This window comes from Urocitellus parryii, chromosome 4, assembly GCF_045843805.1.
Source record: "Urocitellus parryii isolate mUroPar1 chromosome 4, mUroPar1.hap1, whole genome shotgun sequence".
NCBI classification, from domain to species: Eukaryota; Metazoa; Chordata; class Mammalia; order Rodentia; family Sciuridae; genus Urocitellus; species Urocitellus parryii.
In genome coordinates, this window is record NC_135534.1 from 85,953,238 (window position 1) to 85,961,959 (window position 8,722).

The following is an 8,722-nucleotide window of genomic DNA, read 5'->3' on the forward strand; positions in this document are numbered from 1 at the left end:
ACGAAGCATCCTGGAGAAGGGGCCCAGCGGCCCGCCAGCCTAGTTGAAGGATCACCCCAATTGGAGGAGGGGCACAGCCGCTGCCCGCCCCTGCAAGGGAGACTTTGCAACTATACAAGAGCAATATAAATATATAGGGGGAAAATTCAATAACACAACAGTTTCACCAAGCAGAAAGAAACTCGAGCAGTATGAAAAGACAAGGAAAGAAAGGACCACAAGCAATGCAGGTCAACTCAAATTTAGAAGAGGTAATAGCTGCAGCAGATGGAATGTCAGATAAAGAATTCAGGATTTACATGCTTCAGATGATTTGGAGTCTCAAGGAAGACATTAGACAGCAAAATCAGACAATGAAAGATCACTTCAACAATGAATTACATAAACAAATCCAAGAAGCAAAAGATCAACTATACAGGAAGATAGAGGTTATTAAAAACAAACAAACAGAAACCCTAGAAATGCAGGAAGCAATAAGCCAACTTAAAAACTCAAGTGAGAATACTACCAGCAGAGTAGAACACTTAGAAGATAGAACATCAGACAATGAAGACAAAGTATTTCAACTTGAAAAGAACATAGACAGCTCAGCGAGACTCTCAAGAAACCATGAGCAGAACATCCAAGAAATATGGGATAACATAAAGAGACCAAACTTAAGAGTCATTGGGATACAGGAAGGTATAGAGGTCCAAACCAAAGGAATGAGCAATCTCTTCAATGAAATAATATGAGAAAACTTCCCAGACTTGAAGAATGAGACAGAATCCCAAATCCTAGAAGCCTACTGGATGCCGAACATGCAAAATCATAAGAGATCCACACCTAGACACATTATAATGAAGATGCCCAACATACAGAATAAGTAGAGAATTTTAAAAGCTTCAAGAGAAAGGAAGCAGATTACATTTAGGGGTAAACCAATCAGGATAACAGTTGATCTCTCAACACAGACTCTGAAAGCTAGAAGATCCTGGAACAACATATTTCAAATGCTGAAAGAAAATGGGTTCCAACCAAGAATTGTGTATCCAGCGAAATTAAACTTCAGGATGGAAGATGAAATTAAAACCTTCCACGATAAACAAAAGCTAAAAGAATTTGCAGCTATAAAACCATCTCTTCAAAACATCCTTGGCAAAACATTACAGGAAGAGGAAATGGAAAATAACAATGAAAACTAACAGTGGGAGGTAGTACAGTAAAGGGAAAAAATAATCAAAGAGGAAAAACAAACCATGTTAAGTAACATAAATAAACAAATATGGCTGCAAGAACAATCCATATCTCAATAATAACCCTAAATGTTAATGGCTTAAACTCACCAATTAAGAGACACAGGCTAGTAGAGTGGATCAAAAAAACAGATCCAACAATATGCTGCCTACAGGAGACGCATTTGATAGAAAAAGTCATACATAGACTGAAGATGAAAGGTTGAGAAAAATCATATCACTCATATGGACTTCGGAAACAAGCAGGAGTGTCCATACTCATATCAAATAAAATAGATTTCAAGCCAAACTTAACCAAAAGGGATCAAGAGGGACACTACATACTTCTCAAGGGAACCATACACCAACAAGACATAAAAATCTTAAATATATATGCTCCAAACAATGGTGTAGCTATGTTCATCAAACAAACTCTTCTCAAGTTCCAGAGTCTAATAGACCACCATATAATAATTATGGGAGACTTCAACACACCTCTCTCACCACTGGACAGATCTTCCAAACAAAAGTTGAATAAAGAAACTATAGAACTCAATAATACAATTAATAACCTAGACTTAACTGAAATATATAGAATATACCACCCAACATCAAGCAGTTACACTTTTTTTTCTCAGCAGCACATGGATCCTTCTCAAAAATAGATCATATATTATGTCACAGGGCAACTCTTAGACATTATAAAGGAGTAGAGATAATACCATGAATCTTATCTGATCATAATGGAATGAAACTGAAAATCAATGATAAAAGAAGGAAGGAAAAATCAAGCATCACTTGGAGAATCAACAATAGGTTACTGAATGATCAGTGGGTTTTGGAAGACATCAAGGAGGAAATTAAAAATTTCCTAGAGTTAAATGAAAACACAGACACAACATATCGGAATCTATGGGACACAATGAAAACAGTTCTAAGAGGAAAATTCATTGCCTGGAGTTCATTCCTTAAAAAAAGGAAAAACCAACAAATAAATGATCTCACACTTCATCTCAAAATCCTAGAAAAAGAAGAGCAAAACAACAGCAAAAGAAGTAGAAGGCAAGAAATAATTAAAATCAGAGCTGAAATTAATGAAATTGAAACAAAAGAAACAATTGAAAAAATTGACAAAACTAAAATTTGGTTCTTTGAAAAAATAAATAAGATCAACAGACCCTTAGCCATGCTAACAAAGAGAAGAAGAGAGAGAACTCAAATTACTAGCATACGGGATGAAAAAGGCAATATCACAACAGACTCTTCAGAAATACAGAAGATAATCAGAAATTATTTTGAATCCTTATACTCCAATAAAATAGAAGATAGTGAAGGCATCAATAAATTTCTTAGGTCATATGATCTACCTAGATTGAGTCAGGAGGATATAGACAACCTAAACAGACCAATATCAAGTGAGGAAATAGAAGAAGCCATCAAAAGACTATCAACTAAGAAAAGCCCAGGACCGGACGGGTATACAGCAGAGTTTTACAAAACCTTTAAAGAAGAACTAATACCAATACTTTTCAAGCTATTCCAGGAAATAGAAAAAGAGGGAGAACTTCCAAATTCATTCTACGAGGCCAACATCACCCTGATTCTTAACCCAGACAAAGATACTTCAATGAAAGAAAATTACAGACCAATATCTCTAATGAACCTAGATGCAAAAATCCTCAATAAAATTCTGGCGAATCAGATACAAAACATATCAAAAAAATTGTGCACCATGATCAAGTAGGATTCATCCCTGGGATGCAAGGCTGGTTCAATATACGGAAATCAATAAATGTTATTCACCACATTAATAGACTTAAAGATAAGAACTATATGATCATCTGGATAGATGCAGAAAAAGCATTCAACAAAGTACAGCATCCCTTTATGTTCAAAACCCTAGAAAAACTAGGGATAACAGGAACATACCTCAATATTATAAAAGGTATCTATGCTAAGCCTCAGGCTAGCATCATTCTGAATGGAGAAAAATTGAAGACATTCCTTCTAAAATCTGGAACAAGATAGGGATGCCCTCTTTCACCACTTCTGTTCAACATAGTTCTTGAAACACTGGCCAGAGCAATTAGACAGATGAAAGAAATTAAAGGCATAAAAATAGGAAAAGAAGAATTTAAATTATCACTATTTGCAGCTGACATGATTCTATACTTAGCAGACCCAAAAGGGTCTACAACGAAACTATTAGAGCTAATAAATGAATTCAGCAAAGTGGCAGGATATAAAATCAACACATGTAAATCAAAAGCATTCCTGTATATCAGTGACAAATCCTCTGAAATGGAAATGAGGACAACCACTCCATTCACAATATCCTCAAAAAAAAAAAAAAATAAAATACTTGGGAATCAACCTAACAAAAGAAGTGAAAGACTTATGCAATGAGAACTACAGAACCCTAAAAGAGAAGTAGAAGAAGATCTTAGAAGATGGAAAAATATACCCTGTTCATGGATAAGTAGAACTAACATCATCAAACTGGTGATATTACCAAAAGTTCTCTATAGGTTTAATGCAATGCCAATCAAAATCCCAATGGCATTTCTTGTAGAAATAGATAAAGCAATCGTGAAATTCATATGGAAAAATAAAAGACCCAGAATAGCAAGAACAACTCTAAGCAGGAAGTGTGAATCAGGCGGTATAGCCATACTAGACTTCAAACTATACTACAGAGCAATAGTAACAAAAACAGCATGGTACTGGTACCAAAACAGGTGGGTGGACCAATGGTACAGAATAGAGGACACAGAAACCAATCCAAAATATTACAACTATCTTATATTTGATAAAGGGGCTAAAAGCATGCAATGGAGGAAGGATAGCATCTTCAACAAATGGTGCTGGGGGCTGGAGATGTGGCTCAAGCAGTAGCACGCTCGCCTGGCATGTGTGCGGCCCAGGTTCGGTCCTCAGCACCACATACAAAGATGTTGTGTCCGCTGAAAACTGAAAAATAAATATTGAAATTCTCTCTCTCTCTCTCTCTCTCTAAAAAAAAAAAAATGGTGCTGGGAATACTGGAAATCCATATGCAACAAAATGAATCTGAATCCCTTTCTCTCGCCATGCACAAAAGTTAACTCAAAATGGATCAAGGAGCTTGATATCAAATCAGAGACACGGCATCTGATAGAAGAAAAAAAGTTGGCTACGATCTACACGCTGTGAGGATGGGCTCCAAATTCCTCAATAGGAGACCCATAGCACAAGAGTTAATAACTAGAATCAACAAATGGGACTTACTCAAACTAAAAAGTTTTTTCTCAGCAAAAGAAACAATAAGAGAGGTAAATAGGGAGCCTACATCATGGGAACAAATCTTTACTCCTCACACTTCAGATAGAGCCCTAATATCCAGAGTATATAAAGAACTCAAAAAATTAAACAATAAGAAAACAAATAACCCAATCAACAAATGGGCCAAGGACCTGAACAGACACTTCTCAGAGGAGAATATACAGTCAATCAACAAGTAATGAAAAAATGCTCACCATCTCTAGCAGTCAGAGAAATGCAAATCAAAACTACCCTAAGATACCATCACACTCCAGTAAGATTGGCAGCCATTAGGAAGTCAAACAACAACAAGTGCTGGCAAGGATGTGGGGAAAAGGATACACTTGTACACTGCTGGTGGGACTGCAAATTGGTGCAGCCAATTTGGAAAGCAGTATGGAGATTTCTTGGAAAGCTGGGAATGGAACCACCATATGACCCAGCTATTCCCCTTCTCGGTCTATTCCCTAAAGACCTAAAAAGAGCATACTACAGGGACACTGCTACATCTATGTTCATAGCAGTACAATTCACAATAGCAAGACTGTGGAACCAACCTAGATGTCCTTCAATAGACGAATGGATTAAAAAAAATGTGGCATTTATACAGAATGGAATATTACTCTGCATTAAAAAATGACAAAATCATATACTTTTCAGGGAAATGGATGGCATTGGAGCAGATTATGCTAAGTGAAGCTAGCCAATCCCTAAAAAACAATTGTCAAATATCTTCTTTGATATAAGGAGAGTAACTAAGAACAGAGTAGGGAGGAAGAGCATGAGAAGAAGATTAACATTAAACAGGGATGAGAGATGGGAGAGAAAGGGAGAGAGAAGGGAAATTGCATGGAAATGGAAGGAGCCCCTCATGGTTATACAAAATTACATACAAGAGGAAGTGAGGGGAAAGGGAAAAAAAAACAAGAGGGAGAAATGAATTACAGTAGATGGGGTTGAGAGAGAAGAGGGGAGGGGAGGGGGAATAGTAGGGGAGGGGAGGGGTGGGGGAATAGTAGGGGAGGGGAGGGGAGGGGAGGGGTGGGGGAATAGTAGAGGATAGGAAAGGCAGCATAATACAACAGACACTAGTATGGCAATATGTAAATCAGTGGATGTGTAACCGATGTGATTCTGCAATCTGTATATGGGTAAAAATGGGAGTTCATAACCCACTTGAATCAAAATGTGAAATATGATATATCAAGAACTATGTAATGTTTTGAACAATCAAAAATAAAAGTTATTAAAAAAATAAATAAATAAATGATTATTTCTGTAGAAATTATTGGAGCAGAACAGAAATAAAGGGAGAAATAAAGAGTTAAGAGGTGACTGCATTTCTTCATTGGGTGAGGATCTGAAGCAGAGCAGAGGTAATGGGGATGACATAAAAGAAAACTTTGAGACATAGTTAGCAATAAAATCTCTAGAATTTAGTGATATATATGAGGAAAAGCTTCCCATAATTGCTCATGCTCTCTCTTGCATGACTTACTGCTACTTAGAATAAATAAATGGGGGGAAAGAAGAAAAATGCATTCATGGAGGAATATGATACATTTTGGACATGTGTATTCAGGGTGCAGTTGAAATGTCTGGAACAAGTAAGATATCTAGCAAAATTTAGAAAAACAAGAAATCAGAGTTTTCCCTTGTTTTAGGGAACATAATGTATTTTAATCAGAGTAGATTTATTTATGAACCTCTGTTTTATGCAGAACCAATGTGTTGATATTACAAATTATGACAATTGGTTTCATGAATCGATCAGCTAGTTCAATTTTTAAAATAATTAGAAAAGCATTAAATGGAATTAAAAAGAGCAGCATTCTAAATTGTCCTGGTGAGGCTTTAAAGCCGCATTTTAGTTCCATGAAATAAGGTTCTAACTGCTACGGTGTCTATAATGAGGTCTTAGTGGTATTTTTGTTCTATTTTATTATTGCCTTCAGGCAGGCTATGAGCTTTATGAATTTTTGCTCAACAAATCAGATATGTGGAGAAAGAGGCTTTCTCTCCTTATTCATATTTAGTATATTTTTATATTGTAAACTTGACTTAAACTAACAGAACTATACAAACTCTTAGGCATAGATGTTTTTAAAAAGCACTCTATAATCAAATTCAATATTATCTTTTGTATCTCATTCCTTTATAGTTTTTCCCCTTGTATGAATATTTGAAAATTCCCTAGTAAGGCCTAGTTTATAATTCCACATGTTTTTTAGATTTTATGTTTCTAATTGTAAGGAGTTTTCTTGTCCTTCTCCGGCAGGCAAGTAACTTGAAACCTTTAGGACCAAGTCAGATAATATTTATCCTCTGAGACCTTCCTCAATCCACCTACTTTCTCTATACATAATCCTAATCATTGATAGTTTATATTAAGAAAGAGAACTCTAGCAGTTGGTATATTCATATAGAGTAATAGTGTCTCTAAATTGAACGCCCAAACTTAAGAAAGACCTAGATTTTTAAGTTTATAACTTTAACATATCAAAGATTGAATTTTAAAAACCAAATTAGCTCTTAATAATTTCTTCTGTGGAAAAAGGTGGGCCCATGGGGGCTTTAAATTAGTGTTTGATCTCCCTTATCAATTTATATTATAAAACTCAAACACTTTAAATCATTTCTATGTATTGACTGTATTTTTTCTCTTATAAGTATGCCAACTTTCTGGAAACCTCTATGGATTTAATAAATTCAACTTTAACATATGACAAAGAAAAATAAAAAGAAATATGATCCTAGTTTCAAGTTCAGAGATACTATGGGCAATCTGAAAAAAGGACTTAAAAAACCTTAAATCAAAAATTCCAATCTCTAAGAGTTTTTTCTTCTTTCTAAATATGAACAACCATCTTCACCAACACACACACACACACACACACACACACACACACATACAAACACACACACACACATACAAACACACACACACACACACACACACACACACACAGAATGTAGTATGTTTAAAGTTAATATGTCACCAAGTTTTCTCTGAAATATCTTTCATGTACTTTTCTCAGGATCTTTCTAGCACAAAACATTGGTTCAAGCTACCATCATGTCATATGGACTTCTGTGAATAGCTTTTTCAATTGTTTTCTGATTCATCACTTGATTACTCCCAGTCATTTGCTGGAGCAGGACTTTTTAATGGAAGCCTGATGGTCAACTTGGGATAGCCACCTGTTTTGTTTGCTTTTACAAAAGCATAAGATTGACTTTTACAATTTTTATTCTTGGAAAAAAAATTAAAAATATCATATGAAAAATGTATGAAAACAAAGCATTGGTGTACATAAAAAAGTTATTTTCATACATATAAGATCTACGTTTCAGATCTTATTTTTAACCGATAAGGATAGCATTATCATAGCAAGTCACCTTTTGGTGAAATTGTAAAGTTTTGTCTAGATGCTGATTGAGAGGAGTTTGAAATCCAAATTTTGCTTTCCACGGATCTATAAGAGAAGTCAAAGCATGGGTGATGGGGTTGGGGCCAAGAGTAGTGGTGATGTCTTTGTTGAGTACCAAGTATACCAGCACTTGATCATTTACTAGTAAGTAAAATTTAAGACAGTATGCCTCCATTAGCAGCAATACAGATAGTGCCTGACACAGGGCTTTGGGTTTTGACAGTGTGACAATGTGCCAGGGACATATTAGGCAATCAAAAGTTGTGTTGTCTTCTATTACTGCAAATATAAAAGTCTCTGAAATTGGCACTGACTTATACCACTTATAAAAACCATGAGTGGACTGGGTGGGGTTGACTCAGTGACTATATATATATCAGAGTTATTTTATTTTTTCAGTAAACTGATTTTGTTGTGTTCTCAAGTAGTCATACTTTTCAGAAAGGCTGAATGATTTAATGCATCAATTTTGAACTGGAGTTCAAAAAAATTAGCTTTTAGTCTACTTCTGTCTCTTAGCTGACGGGCTTGTGCTGGCAAGCATTTACTAACGAAGTCATTTTCTTTCAGAAAATAGGCATAGTATTTAAAATCAACCTATTAGTGAACATGTTTGTTTCCTCTGCAATTTTTTTTTTAAATTTTTATTTTGTCCAAAAGTTGATTCTGTCTATCGACATATTCAATCCTGGGAAGTTATTTTGAGAGAGACATTTTCAAAGGAATGTATTAGTAAATAAAGTAAGTAATGAAGTAAGCTTTTCCTCTTAGGCAAGA